Source organism: Protopterus annectens, chromosome 2.part1 (assembly GCF_019279795.1).
Source record: "Protopterus annectens isolate FY-2018-M chromosome 2.part1, PAN1.0, whole genome shotgun sequence".
NCBI classification, from domain to species: Eukaryota; Metazoa; Chordata; order Ceratodontiformes; family Protopteridae; genus Protopterus; species Protopterus annectens.
The window spans coordinates 729,922,766-729,940,626 of NC_056729.1; positions in this window are offsets into that span (position 1 = coordinate 729,922,766).

Here is a 17,861-nt window from a genome sequence, read left to right on the forward strand (position 1 = left end):
CTGAAGGATCCAAATGTTGCTGTGTGTCCTACATCTGTGTGTCAGTTGTTAAGACATCATCTAACGATTGGTTATGGTCAAGCTGTTGAAGTCATGTATACTACCAGAATGCAAAACAATGACAGATAGTAACAGTATCACCCACAGCACAGTGTCAAACCATGTCATACATACATGTGTAGTCAGATTCCAAAATGTGTGTAGTACAATGCATACTGGCCACCAATAGAAACTATGGAGTGTTACTGTGTAATACAGAGCATGTCACCCTGCCCATGTGTCCACTATGCACGTACATGCAGACAGTGCACCTCCACCATTTTCACAACTGTACACCCGCAAATCTGTGCTACACACATCCCACACATACTGTCCACTCTCTAACACATGCTGCCAATACTGCACACATCAGCCAAGTGGCACGTGGGCAGACAATATACAACTGGAACTAACACTGGTGTAAACAACACTACAATGACAATCATAGCTTTAATGCATCATGCCTGCTCAGCTACACCTTCAAGCATGTCATTACACTCTACTGCTGACAACATGCTAACATTGCTATACTGCTATAAAGACACCCTGTGCATCAGCACCATGGTAGCCTGTTCCTGCATCGTTGTTACAGATGACAGGAGGTGGCACAGGTTTCAACATATGCACAGGGTGTGTTGTTGTTTTGCCAGAGGCCTACAGTGAGCCATCCAATTGACATGTGTGTGTGTGTGTGTGTGTGTGTGTGGCAAGAATGCTGGTATGGGCCAATGTTGATGTAATGTGTGTGGGTATGTGTTAGCCCTAGGTGTCTGAATTATGTGTGTGTGTGTGTGTGTGTGTGTGTGTGTGTGTGTGTGTGTGTGTGTGTGTGTGTGTCTGCATGCACACAGTTCCACCATGTGGCTGCCATATACGGGTATTTGTGGGACAGCCACAGACTGTACCTGCGAGGCTTTACAGATCACCATCTCTGGCCATGGATATGGTACCTGTGACTGGCAGGTGTGCTACTGACACTATCAGGTACTAAGCCAGACTAGGTACTATCCCCAGAGATAGATGGATGTACACTGGACCCAGGTCCCTGCGTGCATGTGGTCTTCTAGGACATTCTATGGACAGCCCACCCCCAACATTGCTGGGGCTGGTACTGGCACTATGAGAGCAGCTGTGGCTTGAGGGACATCTGTGGCGACTGCCAGCTGCTGATGTTGCTGGCATACGTCCATGTCGACGACTCAACCGTCCTCCACTGTCCTGACACATGGACATGACATTGCGGAGGACATCTAATGTCTCTTCCCAACATCTATCAGTGACCTCAGTGTAATTACGGATGGCACCAGCTAGGTCATGGATACTGTCTATTACGGCAGTGTTATGTGCCCTCTGTGCCTTTAGTCCCTGTCTGGTGTACCGTTCCATACGTGCCTGTGCCTCCATGACAGCCTGGAACATGAGTGAGGTTGTAAGACCTGTGGCATGTCTGCCAGTGGCATGAAGAGCAGCAGTGCTCCGACGAGAACCCCTGGACATCTGCCTATGTGGTACCCTTCCAGACAACTGGGTATGGCTGCTGTATCGGGATGCATGTGCCATGGATACCACACTGTCCTGACCAATGCCAACTGTATGCTGTCCCTCTGCTAAGGGCATTGGTGATGAATGTATTGGCAGTATGACTGTGTGCATGGATGGGGTGAACACTTGTGTACTGTCGATTGGTGGCCCAACGACAGACCCTGGCAAACATGCCTGTGCCTCAACACACCTATCATCATTATCACTATTATTCTCAGTGACATCAGTTTCCCTGCTGCATTTAACCAGCCCAAAATCAGCACCTGTGAGAGGAAGACAGGAAACACACTTTACGACCTGTACATGATGTCGGCACACATGCACACATGCGCACATGAACACATGGACACATGGACACATGAACACATGAACACATGAACACATGCACACATGCACGCATGAACACATGCACACATGAACACATGAACACGTGCACATGCGCACATGTGCACATGCGCACATGAACACATGAACACATGCACACATGCACACAAATACACTCCTCACTAAAACAGACACACACACACACACACACGCACACACACGCACACACACACACACACACACACACACACACACACACACACACACCACCAGCAATCCCAAACATACTCAATAGCGTGTGATGGTGGGGTACAGTATCACAAGCCAAACATTTGTATCAAACATGACAGCATGCAGGATGTGTGTTAATCAACAGCATGCAGTGTGAGTGTAGACAGCCCTTGCTAATAACAGTATACATGGCTTTGCTGCATGTGTGTTTTGTTCAGTGAATGGTCTCGCCCTGGAACGCAATGTGTACATGGACAAAACATTGCTGTGCAGGTATTAAAAGCTCTGCAATGTCCTGTGCACCAACAGTCACAGGTATACATACGATGGCTGGATGTGTATCAGTGTGTCACATAGATATCCATTTCTGATTAGAGCATCTGTGTCTTTAGCAGATAATTGTGGGCACAGGTTTAGCACATGCATGCTATGTATACACACAGGATGAGTGGTGCATGTATACCTGATGGAATACCATTGCTCAACATAGCCATTGTACAGTGGTTATGGTGAGTGTAGGACATATTGTGGACATGCCATTGCCAGCCATGACATGGCATGCTACCACACAACTGCAACATGAAACATCACACATACACAGTGTGTGTCATGTGACCTTTACACTCAATAGCATTACCATTGAGGTGCATAGCAATTCATGATATGTGTAGTACTGTGGCCACTGTAACTGGATGGGGTGTAGTACCACGAGCCATCATCATGCAACATCATGTGGTCACTCAAGGCTACTAATGTGTACCAGACCGGCAAATAGCATGCTGTACCTGAACTGCAGTACCATGGCTACATTCACCATTTCACGGGCAGTTGTTACATGGGTTTGTAAGGTGCCCAATAGGGGCATTGCCTAACATGAATATGTTATGTTTTGAAGAGTGTCGCACAGCCACATGTGAGGCATCTACCCCTCAGGTATATTATGTGTGCTGTGTGGATGAGGTTTGGGATACTGTAGTGTGACCTTACAGTGGGTGTCTGAATACGCCATGTGTAGCATGTTAACGTGTACTGCGTATGACAATGTTGTGTATGTTGTGTGCATGTGTATCGACTCTGCCTATCCAATGTCCACTACAGTGTTGCCACAATTGTGTGAGATACTCTGTGTATTGTATGTGTTTTAGGTAGCTACCTACATTACTAGGATGTGCATAGTCTTACAGCAAACATGCACAACATGCATTATGCGTAGGTGTGTTACGTGTACATGGCCTACACCACACCTATGACATGCACATTTAATTAGCAATATTAAAGGCAGAACACACTCACCAGCATGGGTCTGCTGCCTCGCTGTCACACCAGAGGAACCTACAAGGATATGAGACACTTTGTCAGTGGCAACAACTGCGGCATTGCTACTGTGTGTTTGCAATCTTACAGTAGTACAACAGTTGACAGTCACAGGCCTACAGATTATATTCGTAATTATTAGTATTGCACAACACTAGGCACCACATTGTCTAACTACACAGTACACATCTCACATAAGCATGCACTACCAATAGAGGTAACAGTAGTCTACAGCTATGCCATGTTACCTGCACGCTCCATGTCAACTTACTGGGTGGCTCTGGCCTCCATGATGATACATGTTACTTGTTGTGGTTGTTGTTGGCCAGGAGCCACCTGGCTCAGGAGCAGCTCCTCCACTCTGGTGAGGGGGGATGGATGGATAACCCCCCACCTGTGGCAAGCTGTTGTCTGCGGATATCAGATGCACACTGCTGGACATGTCTAATTAAATCACTGCAGTGATGGCGTACCTGCTCATATGTCCGGTTATGCATGCCTATGTCATTTACCCTACGGACAAGATCTTGCCACAGCGCAGTCCACTCATGCTGGTCCTGGCTGGTTCTGGAGAACAGCAGGGCATAGTGCTGCACCAGGCTCACTGTGATTTGTTCTTTCTCCGCCATGCTATAGGCGGGATTATGATGGTGGGGCATTACCCTGGAAGACAATGAAACAATATGTGTGAGCAAGTCATGTGGCACACGTAACATTCTAAAGTACAGATATCAATTAACTGCCATATATAGCAACCTATTGGCTGTCAGAAGATACACACTTTCAATACCACATATCAGTTCTCACCCACAGCTGCCTGACAGTGCCTGGCACACTCTATACATCAAACCATGTTTTGCACAGCAACAACGTTAAAACAGTATGTAAGACTATACAACAGTACATGGCACACTGTATGTGACACAATGCACCACCTAGCCACAGGAGGTATATATCATGCTAATGCATCATGAAATATTTAATCCATTGCAATGATTGTAAAGTCCATTGACAGTATTACCAGTATACCACACTAGTCGTTGATGACAGACCCCTGCCTAACATATGTGCACATTCGTTAATATAGGTGGCATACTGCTGTACTAGACTATACAGATTATGTCCTGTAACACACATATGACCGAGGCCATGGCACAGGCATACCCACACACACATCAGACATACATACCAGACACAAAGGTATGGCAACCCAGGTGACCTTTACCTGTGTACCGTACAGTACTGTGTGTCAGTAGTTACAAGACCTTATGCCTGAGGTATGTAATCTGTGAGGACTACAGGGAACACACAGAACGGTTCCAATAAATGTGGGCATACACCATACTGTGCTGTTTAGGCATATAGCTTCAGGTAGTGCTACAGTTCATACAGGAGTTGGATTCACCAGCAGTAACACTCAATAAGCATACATGTACTACTTTAGCCTACAATGGGACACCCCACTCGACAACAAGGGACTATGTCAGACCGTATGGCATACTGCTTTTTCTGCCTAGCAATTGCATATACATCTTTTGCTGGGATCACAGTTAGGAAACATAATACCACGACAGAAACAGTTTCCCACTAAGCTATCACACATATACAGAACTCTGACACATTCACCAACACATTCACCATCACACTCAGTCAACCTCACATAGCAATTATTGCAACAAGTACATGTGGGTGTGTATCACTTCATATGTAGGTAAGAGACTATTGGCCCTAGGGCCTATAGAAGTCTAGCCATACACTACCCTGGCCTTTGACACACAGGTAATTACATTTCACGTGGCCCTGTCAAGCAGAGACAGAGAGGTAATTGCCTGGGTGTATTCACTATCTCCCATACAATCTTCAGGATTATTTATGATGACTGCTAATTAGGAGCTTTGTTTGCTATGGATAGTTGGTTTGTTCCAGAGTATGGGATGTCTCTGAGATAGGAATATATCCCTCCAGCATGTGCTGTTTGTGGTCAAAAGGTTTGGGTCCCTAGAGCATGTAGCTCATAGAGATTGTGATCTGTTTACGTGGAGCATGTCCAATAGCTCTGGGTTTGACATAGCTTAGTATGTTAGGCAGAGGTTACCTCTGGGTAGGCGGTATGCAACACAGTCTAGTTGTGGGTTTGTGAGACGGTCTGCATAGGGCATCTGTTTGAGGCCGGTTTTACTCTTTGTGAGGAATGTCTGTGTCATTTCCAGTTGCTGTAGATGTCTTGTGAGGTACATACCACATGTGGCATTGTACTCTATAATGGGCTTTATGTGTGATGAGTAGAGGGGAACACTGACCTATATTTCCCTGGATGACACACCTTTTGTGATGACGTGTGCTACATAGACAGATGACATGACTAGTGTGGCACTGTGATCATCAGAGGGGAGACTACTGTCCACCAATGTCCCATGGTCTCTTATCACACCTTTGGTGTTAAGTAGACTACCACCTATGTGGTAGTTAATGGGTACAGAGTTTTGGCAAGAAGGGATGCCAATGCAGTGTCAACATTGAGCGTGAGTCCATGGCATTGTCACCAGGCATCTGTTGCAGTAAATATGACCCTGTTTCTCTCTGTCTCTCTCTACACACACACACACATATATATATATATATATATATATATATATATATATATATATATATATATACACACACACACACACACACACACACACACACACACACACACACACACACACACACACACACACATACATATAAACATCCATTGGTGTACATATAGAGATACATATAGGCACATATACAGTCCCCCTTTCATGGTGGGGATATCAATTATGCAAAGGTTGTGAGGTATACAATTATGTCATAATATTGCACAGTGTTGTGCGGAATGCATTGAAGGTGTTCTCAGCCCATGTAGCTTTAGCAGGCCTCACTGGCTGCAACACTGCAGACCTGATGAATCATACCCACAACGTTTAACCACCACATGTCATATACCAGCACTGTATGCTGTCTTGTTTGCCACACACTACAACCTACATAGAAATATGCACATAACAACCTTCAACAACATATATATGTCCACCCTTCACAAACAGTTGCAGTATTTCCCTTGCTCTATGCACATTTACAGATGCTAATATATCTGACACAGACAGATCTCTCCATATGTGTGTGCCATACACACACAAGGTACACACTGTTGTAAGTTCATGTACCTCACGGCTGACCTGTTGGGCCTTGCTGCAACATGAACAGGTGTCACATGTGAGCACAGAGTAATATTAGAGGGTGTATATATAGCTGCAAATGCTAGGTTAGCATACTAGCCTGGTACAGCTGTTGCCAATAGTAATCTACATGTTAATATGGCTATCATGCATTTGTTAATCTGTCACATCCATGTTTACATAACCGTATGGGCTACTCCCCCAAACAGACATTGTACACAGTACTGTACAGAACACAGATAACATGGATCATGCTGAACTACATATGTCACAGTCACATCCCACTGCACATAGCTACACACTCATTTCTCCATGCCAGTAGTTATGCAGGGCATCTGTGCATTGATACATACTGCTGCCACATAGGGATCATTCAAACTATGTAGAGTACTCTTCTTTAACATCTGCTACATTCCAGTAAATATATAGCTGTTACATACCTTTCCTTTGTATGTTTTCATATTTGTTGTTGTATATCTTGAATTAATTTTTCAAGGTATCTTTGTTTTTCAATATACTTTTTCTTTTCAATATATTATTTACTTTTCAATATATTTTTTCAATATATATTTTTTCAATATAATTTTTTTATTTTCAGTATATTATTTTTTTTTCAATATATTCTTTTTGTTATCTTTTTTCAATATATTACTTTTTCTTTCAATATATTTTCTTTGGATCCTTTTTCTTTATTTCTGCTTCAGCTGTTGTCTGCCTCTGCATGTCTCTCTCTCTCTCTCTCTCCCTCCATACTTGCAATGAAATGATTGCATGTGCGGACAGCAAATACAGACTGCTTTTATAGGTATCTGCACATGTGCATGTGATGGCCTCTGTACCAATTGGTGGCCACCATTTGGCAATTGCATGCAGCCTGCTGTGTGGTACTTGCAGTACTCACTGTCATAGCAACCAAGTGCTATAAATTGCTAAGTCAAGTAGGCATAGCCCTTTCAGATTTCCAAAGTGAGGACCATGCTTGTTTGCTGTGGACACCGTTGTGTAAGTGAGAAGGTTGGTATACTTCTTCTAACTGTTGCTAGGGGTGTAGCCAGTGATTTGAATGTTGTACTCAGACCTGACTGTTGCCACTTCCAGTACACAGTTGTCAGTGTAGAATTGTACTCATCCCTACAAATGCTAACACAAGATGCATGGGAGTATGTAGTTTCTTTTCTACTTATACAATTAGCTGCCATACATATGTAGTTATTGAGCTATTTTCATTTGGCACATGAACTGTTTGGGAACTGCTATACTGTGGATATTAATGTACTCACTTCTGCACAGTTTGTGCTTTTTATTTTGTTGACATTATCACAGGATGCTCATGAAAACTGGACAATTCCAATACTGAGTATGCCTACCTACATCCTTTCTGGACCCTGAACACACAGGTATTTTGTACGTTTGGGTGGGGATTGTCCTGCTATAATACTGTGTGGGGGTTGTAAAGTGCTGCTGTAACATTATTTACTGCTAGAATGGCTGGTTCTGTTATCACAATCATGTAATGCAATTCCACAACAACTGCTGGTAAAGTTCCACAGAACAGGTTTTGTGTTATGGCATTCCTATCTTTCCTTTACATTCACTCATTCTGATGCAATATATATATATATTTCAGCAGCAACCTGCTATATATCTACTGTGGCTTAGTGGTACTTTATGCAGTTTAGTGTGTCCAAGGTTCGGGGTTCAAGACTGACAGTGGTGTTTTATTTTGCTGATGAGCAGAACAAGGGCCCTCACATGCAGGTTGACTAAGGCACTTTTAAGCAGTTGTAAGCGGGTTTGCGGGAGTTTGCGCCACACATGCACACACTCGCACAAACCCGCTAACGACTGCTTAAAAGTACTTACTCCCGCTTACCCCCGTGCTAATTTCTTTGAAAGAAAAGAAAATGAGAAGATAGGAAAGTGGTGAAAAAAGTGGCACAAAGAGGGTAAGACAGTAGGGAAAACAGCTAGGGATGTGCAGGATGGGTGTAGGGAAGGTCCATAGCTGTCCATTTCTTTAACAGCAACAGCTGTGCATATACTAGTAATTTGGAGGGAGATTTGAAACCTTCCACCCCTGAGAGAGGGGTGAGGACAACAAAGTATGTTGTACTGCCAATTGGATTTCAGTTTCTGTGTCCAGCGGACATTTGTGCAAAATGGGCAGCTATGTATGGGGAGTAATTTTTTGTTGGAGCAGATTGCCCATTTTTTTTTCAGCTGAGAGTGGAATGTGGGGTAAGGGAAGTAGGTATATTTTGGAAGGTAGGTTGGGGAGGTAAACAGACAAGACAAACAAGATGCATACAGGGGTGGAATATGACACATCGGGTAGGTGAACACCATTGATGGGGAAGAATGTTTTGAAATCGCAAGCCCATGAGCCCACAGATGGCAACAGTGGAACTGAGATCCCCACCCATGGGCAGTCACCACTGCACCTTCACAGCCCGGAGGGTGGCTGTGCTGGGGGCTGCGTAGGAGGGGCAGGCTCACCCGTGAGTTGCGCCACTCTTGCCTCGAGCTGGTGTAGAGGATCAGTGATTGAATGCTCGATCTCCCTACGCACCACAGCCCGGACCATTTGGAGGGTGATAGGTGGCCCTCTTCCAGCCATGCTTGAAGGGGGGACGAGCCCCATCCCCATGCAGTGCTTCCAACCAAATGTGGCACAGGGCCAACGGAGGAGAAGGTCCCGGGCTGGGCACCGGACCTACTGGTGCCAGGTGCCATCGCCAGCTGAGGTGGGACAGTTGGGTTTGCTGGGACCGGCCTTCCCATACGTTCTGTCTTTAGGAGAATTTAATGACAATATGGGTTAGTAACAGCCAACAGCATTCCAAATTAGTTGTAACAGCATGCAGTAATATTCCCATTAACCCAACACACCAGAGTTCCAACAGTTGAACAGCAAGCATAACACATGCATATATAGAACAACAGTGGACATTCCAACAGCATGCAGGATTGATTGGTGGCAACAGGCCACCAAGATTGTGGTGTTTGAACAGGGCACATGCATCAAAGTAAATGCAGATATTTATAAACCAATGGGACATATGTCCCAACAAATGTTTTGAGATTACACATACCCATTGAGGTGTAGAATTGCATTGTTTATGCACATACAGTAGGGTGTAAAAAGATACCTCCATTAACAACTTATATATACTTATAGTTTACACTACATTCCTATTGACTGCAGGTATATATCCCCTACATGTATTATTACACTAGGCAATGTCCATTTAGTTGTGAAATGTGTTTTGCTAGTTCCTTATATACCTGACATGTATCTGACATGAACTGTCCAGGATGCAGATGTTACTGCTACGTATTTATATATTTTATTTATATTTATATGTCTACATATCTGGATGTGTTCAGGTGACATTATCAGTTATATTTTAACGGCCCTCTACATTTCTAGCAGCACACTGTCATTTCTGGTGAACGCAATAACAAGCTACTCAAGTGCCAGATTTACCTATACATGCCAGCCTTGAAACAACAGTTGAGGACTGTATATATGCTTAACAGATACTGGCACTCCCTTCATCCACTTTCTATGGGCCTACCCAAGTGTGGGTTGACAGCGCTTAATATAACACTACTATTTCTATACTGCAGGATTACATCAAGATTTCGAAGAGAGTGACACGGACACACTACAGGAGTTTTACCTTTATTAATTACATTACACACTTTTCTACTGGCTCTCTCATTTATTTGATATTACAGTGCATACAGACGTCTTATTCAAGATGTAGTATACCTTCATTTATGGTTTACGACACTCTTTTTCAGGCTCTCTCACTTATTTTTTATAACAATACATGCAGAGAAATAATTCAGGACTTATACCTTTATTAATGGGTTACAACACTCTTTTTCAGGCTCTCTCACTTATTTTACATAAAAGTACATGCAGAGAGGTTATTCAAGCCTTATTATACCTTTATTATTGGGCTACGACACTTTTTGTCAGGCTCTCTCACTTATTTTATATAACAATACATGCAGAATAATTAATAACCTGCCTAGTGACACAGCCTTAGCAGCCTATCTGCATAGGCTTGCTGATTCACAACCCGGACACCTGCAGCTGTGAAGTAAATGAAGTGATATTGAGACATATACCTATCCATACTATCGACTACACTAGCAATTTTTACAAACTTCATTCCATGTCTACATACACAGTAGTGGGGCATTTTCCATCCCACGGGCCTCCTGTATCCATTAGTTCAGTTGGTCCTGCTTGCGTCTCTTCAGGTCTGCATGGTGGTGTCTGACCTGCTCACCAGTCTGAGGGACGCCTGTGGCACTGGTGAGTTCATGTGCGAGATGGTTCCAGGCTTCCTCTTTGTATTCCGTACCCTAGAACTGGCCCTGCAGGAGTCTAGCATCATGATGATGGACGAGGAGCCAAACCGTCACTTTTGACTCCTCAATGCCCCACCGTTGCACTCAGAAGTGAGAGCCCTCTCCGACACCAGCCATTGCTGCCTGCAGATGGGAGCTACAACCAGTTATCACAAATATTCCCACCTATGGAGCTTAAATATGCCTCATTTCCCGCACTTATTTGTGACTGGCCAGATTTGAAAATTCTCAGCTGAGTGCACACCTGCTTAGCATTGGGTAAACTTTGATTAATATGTATGTGAGTTGACAGTCCATGAACATCAAATGCTGTCATGGCTTAGTGGATCAGTACTGTGATTATGGTGCACACTATCCCGGGTTTGAGGCCTGTCATTGCTTTTTATTTTACTATTGGCCTGACCGGTAGGGAGTGTGGCTGTGTTTAGCTGACTTTGCTCAACTTTGCCCAATGTTGCTCTACATTTACCGACGTTGCCCGACATTGCGCTAGTTGGCACAGTGCGCAGCTGCAAGCAAACATGTTTTGTTTGCGCTAGTTGGCACGATGCGCAGCTCCGCACAAAGTTATTGCACTAGTTAAAGCACTGCTAAGCTATGAGCAATTATACTTAAATATGCTTAATACTGGTAAACGTTGCTTATAGGTTCATAGGTTCATAGGTTCATACTAGGCTATCTGCCCTGAGGCAATTATAAGCCTAGCCCAATTCTGTATGGCTTATGCCACCCCTTGATTTGAGTATACTGTGACCTTTTTAAGGTTTAGTTTACTGTGCCTCTGTCTAATAGTGACACGGGAGTAATCCCTGGGACAAACCTACGATCCCCCATCCACCTATCGAGATTCTTCTTGAAGAGATTCAGTGAGGTGCTCTGCCTCACATGAACTCGAATTCTATTCCAGAGCGAAGGGAGCCTCTGGGTTCTGAACCTGTCCCTCCAGCAAGTTCTATTTATTTTTGTGCTGAGGTTCAAGTCCCTCGAGCGTGTGGCTCTAAGGGATTTAGATTTACTGAGGTGGAGCATATCCATTAATTCTGGATTTGACATAGCTTTGTATGTCAGGCATAGATCGCCTCGAAGTAGGCGGTATGCAACTGAGTAGAGCTGGAGTTTTTAACCGAGCAGCATATGGCATCTGTTTGAGACCCTTGATCCTCTTGGTGAGATACTTTTGGGGTCTTTCTAATTGCTGCAGGTGTCGGGTAAGGTACATCCCAAAAGGGGCATTGTATTCTATGATGGGCCTGATGAGGGATGAATAAAGGGGCACGATTACCTCTCTTGATCTAGATGTGAAACCCTTCGTGATGAGGTGGGCTATGTAGAAGGTCTTTCTAACCACTTTGGCAATGTGGTTTTCAAAGGAGAGATTGCTATCAACTTGGGTCCCCAGGTCCCTAATAACTTTCTCTGTACTTAATGGGTTTCTGCCTATGTGGTAATTTGTGGGCACATTGTTTTTGCCAAAGGGTATGACTATACATTTTTTGGCATTTAGCTTTAAACCATGGTGCTGGCACCAGTTATCTGTCTCTGTGAGACCTTGTTAAAGGATGTTTGTGTCAGCTGGAGAGTTGATTATGGCACCCAGTTTGCAGTCGTCTGTGAACTTGGTGAGCCATAGTCCTCCCACGTTTGCCTGTACCTCGGAAAAGTATATACCTAACAAGAGTGGCCCCAGGACAGAACCCTGTGGGATGCCACTTGTGACTGGTTTCGAGTCTGACATGGCTCCAACAACTCTCACTCTGTGGGTTCTGTCTTTGAGCCAGTTTGAGACCCATCTTGTGACATAGGGGTTTATATTTAAGCTGGATACTTTATCTATGATGCCCGAGTGGGGTATTGTGTCAAATGCCTTTGCAAGGTCCAGATAGGCTGTGTGGACTACCTTCCCTTCATCTATGGCTTTGGTGACTGTTTCGAAGAAGTCAACCAGGTTCAAAAGGCAGGATCTGCCCTTGACAAAGCTGAACTGGGTAGGATCTAGTGTCTGTAGGTCCCCAATGTCTTTGTTTATGAGCTCCATGATGATCCTCTCCATAGACTTGCAGACTAAGCTAGTCAGGCTTATGGGGCAATAGTTTCCTGGGTCCGTAGAGGCTCCACCTTTATGGAGTGGGACCACTGTTGCTGTACGCCATTCTGTGGGCACATATCCTGTAGTGAGGCTGAGATTGTATAGCTGTTTTATTTGAGGGATTAGTTCCTCTTGGAGTTCATGTAGGACACAACCTGGGACGCCATCTGGTCCCATGGAAGCAGTGTTTTTTGCTTTGGAGAGGGCAGCCTTCACCTGAGCATCAGAGATGTTTGGGAGGCAGCCCTCTGCTGGGATAGATACTTGCTCTTTTGGGGAGGAGGAGGGGTGGAAGTTTGCACTGAACCTGTCTGCCAGGATATTGGCGATGTCTGTGGGTTCAGTGTATTTTTTCTCATTTAGAATCAACTCAGAACAAGTCTGGGAGTTGCATCCCAGGTTTCTAACATAGCTGAAAAAAGCCTTATGATTGTCTTTGGTGTCCTGTGCAATTTTTCTCTCGAAGCTGGCCTTGGAGGATTTTATGAAGGATCGTAATTTTTTGCTAGTACTGATCAGAGATGCCTTCCCTATTAGGGATTTTGCTCTGTCATGTAGTAGCTTCCTCCTTCTGTTGTACAGTTTATTTATGGCAGGGGTCCACCAGACTGGACGCCTGCCTTTGGATGATTGGGTCTTGGTTTTGTTTGGGATAGCATGATCCATGCATTCCTGGAGATGTCCGTCAAATGCGTTTATATAGGATTCTGCAGTTTGGGCCATAGTTTCCACTGGCCCTGGGGCCTTGAAGGATTCCACTTCAGTTTTGAGAAGTGAGAAGTTCGCTTTTGAGAAGTTTTTCACTGTGGTTTTCTGGGCTGGGGGTGGGGTCGGGATGTGGACATCCAGTGAAATTAATTTATGGTCTGATCTTACCAATGAGGGATATATTTCTGGTGTGGAGCATAGAGTCCCCATGTTGGTAATGATCAGGTCTAGTATGTTGTCCCCTCTTGTGGGAGTGGTGACTAGTTGTTCCATAGCATTTGAGTTTATAATTTCCAGGAACCTTTGGGCTAAGGTGCTGGGGCTTGAGTAGTGCTCCCAGTCAATGTTTGGGTAGTTGAAGTCACCCAGTATAATGGTGTTTGGAGAGATCTTCATGTTCTCCAATGTTTTCAGGAAAGCCGAGTGGGATTCCTGACTTTGAGAGGGTGGTAGGATGATATAAACTGAAAAGCAGTCTTGCCCACTGTTAGTTGCACATGGATGGTCTCCGATACTTCGTGCAATGCCACTAACCTGGAGGTGTGGATATCCTTGATAAATATGGAAACTTCCCCTCCTTTTGTGGTTCGGTCCGGGTTTTGGGGCCGAAAAGCATGATATGAGGTATAGCCTGGTAGTGCTGGGGTGCTCTCTGGAGCCTTGAACCAGGTTTCTGTCACTGCACAGATATCAATGTTCTCCATACTGAGGAGAGCTTCGAGTGCGTGAATTTTGAGGTTAAGACTTCTGGCATTTAGCAGCATTACCTTTAGTTTCTTGTTCCTTGTGCTGTCTATGGGGGTGGGTTTGACTTTTGAGCCTTGCCTAAAAAAGGCACTATGGGGGTGGCAAGAGCCTTTGCCAATATCCGAAAGCCCAGTGGTGACAGGTGCAAGCCATCCCTAGCGAAGCAACATGGCTTGTCGAGCATGTCATCCCAGGCTGACAGACACTGGATCCCCTTTGAATGACACCAAAATTTTAGCCAGTTGTTAAAATCGATCATTTTGTCTTTGTACTGTGGCATCATTCTAGGTGAGGGTAAGATGCTGCTCAAGGTCAGGGTCATACCAGCCTGGGCTACATGATCAGAGAGCTCCTCTATGTCTCTTTTCATGTAGTCCAGGGAGGTACGTCTCAGGTCATTCACACCAGCATGTACAATGACTGAGTCATATTTGTATTTGCTTTGGAGTGACCTGAGTGCTTGCGTTATGTGGCGGATCCTAGTACCCGACAGGCAGCTCACCGTGACCTTCTCTTTATTCAGCCTGGTGAGTGGGATGTCAGTGTGTCTGACAATAGAGTCACCTATTACAAGAGTATCAGGTGTGTTATTCAGCCTTAAGGGCTGTGGCTGCTTGGCACACTGACTTTGTGGGCTATGTGTTGTGCGTGTTTTGTTTGAGGTAGCATTTGCTTGGATGTCTGCTTTGGAGGTCTCTGTTGCTTAGGTAGATTTTTATTTAGAGCCTCCGAGTATGTTTTTGTGTATTTATGTGTTTGTTTCGCTGATGTGGTGGGACTATGTGATACTGGAATTGTGTTGTGTGAGGTTACCTTCTCCTCCTGACTGGTTACACCAGTTTTGAGATGAGAGAGCTCAGCCTCCAGTTTGGCTAAATAGTTGCATTTCTCACATATATTTGAACCTGTTTGGAGGAGGAGAGGGTTGTCCGTGTACATGAGACAGTTGTAACATTGCCTCAAAATTCCCAGATTCACCAGCTAGACTGAAGAGGAAACCATTGACTGACCTTTGGACATGCTAGAGTAATATAGGGAAACTGAATTTATAGGTTCATACTAGGCTATCTGCCCAAGGGCATTTATAAGCCTAGCCCATAGTTATGTGCCTTTCGCCACCCCTTTAGTTTGAATAAAAACTATGCCTATCATTTTTCTGTGCCTCTGTCAAGCAGTGACACTGAAGTAATCCTTGGGGTATATCTGCGATCTCCCATCCATTGGTCAAGATTCCTCTTGAAAAGGCCAGCGAGGTGCTCTGCCTCACATGTACCAGGATTTTGTTCCACAGCATAGGGAGTCTCTGGGTGATGAATCTGTCCCTCCAGCACATTCTATTTATAACCGTGTCAAGGTTTAAGTCTCCACCCTTGTGGTTCTGAGGGATCTAGATTTTTTGAGGTGAAGCATATTCATCAAATCTGGGTTTGACATGGCCTTATATGTCAGGCACAGGTCAACTCTGAGCAAGCGGTATGAGACTGAATAAAGCTGGAGTTCTTTCAGTCGGGCAGCATAAGACATATTTTTGAGACCCTTTATCCTTTTGTTGAGGAACTTTTGGGGCCTTTCAAGCTGCAGCAGGTGTCTGGTCAGATACATTCGAACGGGCATTGTACTCAATCATAGGTCTAATGAGTGATGAGTACAGGGGATGATGACCTCCCTTGATCTAGATGTGAATCCCTTCATGATCAGGTGGGCGATATAGAAGGTTTTCCTAACTACTTTAGCAACATGAGTGTCAAACGAAGGCTACTGTCAACTTGGGTCCCCAGATCCCTGATGACTTTTTCTGTGCTCAGTGGATTGCCACCTATATGGTAGCTAGGGGTAACCTTGTTTTTCCCGAAGGGTATGACTATGCATTTTTTGGCGTTTAACTTCAGGCCATGGCTCTGGCACCAGTTATCCGTTTCTGTGAGGCCCTTCTGGAGGATATCTGTGTCAGATGTGTTTTCGACTATGGCGCCAAGTTTGCAGTCATCTGCAAACTTTGTCAGCCATAACCCTCCTGTGTTTGCTTGTACTTCAGAAAAGTAGATGCCAAACAAGAGTGGACCCAGGACTGAGCCCTGTGGGACATCACTTGTGACAGGCTTTGAGTCTGACATGGCTCCAGCAACTCTGACCCTGTGGGTTCTGTCACTTAGCCAGTTTGCAGCCCATCTTGTGATGTATGGGTTTACATTCAAGCTGATGAGTTTTTCAATGATACCTGAGTGGGGTATTGTGTCGAAGGCCTTTGCCAGGTCGAGGTAGGCTGTATGGACTGCCTTTCCTCATCAATGGCCTTGGTGACTGTCTCAAAAGTCAACCAAGTTTAAAAGGCAGGATCTGCCTTTGACAAAGCCAAACTGGGTTGGATCCAAAGTCTGCAAGTTCCTATGTCTTTATTTATGAGTTCCATTATGATCCTCTCCATGGCTTTGCAGATAAGGCTTGTCAAGCTAATGGGGCGGTAATTTCCAGGGTCTGTGGAGGCACCACCCTTATGAAGTGGGACCACAGTCACCGTGCGCCACTCCTTGGGTGCGTATCCTGAGGTGAGGCTAAGATTAAACAGCTGTCCTAACTGTGGGTTTAATTCCTCGTTGAGTTCATGAAGCACACAGCTGGGGACACCATCCGGTCCCATGGATGCTGTGTTTTTTGCCTTAATGAGGGCAGTTCTCACCTGGGCGTTGGAGATGTTTGGGGCTACAATCCTCTGGAATAGATATCTCTCCTTTGGGGAGAAGTTTGCACTGAACCTGTCAGCCAGTATGTTAGCAATGTGTGTAGGTTCAGTAATTTTCACATCATTTTGAACTAATTCTGAGCATATCTGGGAGTTTCCTCCTAGGTTTCTAACATAGCTAAAGAAGGCCTTATGATTGTCTTTAGAGTCCTTGGCGATTTTTCTCTCAAAATTTGCCTTGGATGATTTTATGAGAGCTCTTAGTTTTTACTTATAATGATCAAAGGTGTCTTACCTTTCAAGGATTTTGCTCTATCTTGTAGTAGCTTCCTCCTTTTGTTGTAGAGCTTGTTTATGGCTGGGGTCCACCAGACTGGACGCTTGCCTTTGGTACAGAGAGTCTTAGTTTTGTTTGGGATTGCCTGATCCATGCAGTCCTGTAGGTGCTGGTAGAATGCATTTGTAAGTGATTCAGCGGTTTGAGTAATGTTTACCACTGGCTCAGGGGCCTTAAAGGAGACCACACTAGTTTTAGAAGTGTGAAATCGGCTTTTGAGAAGTTTTTCACTGTGGTCTTTTTTGTTTCAGGTGGGGCGGGATG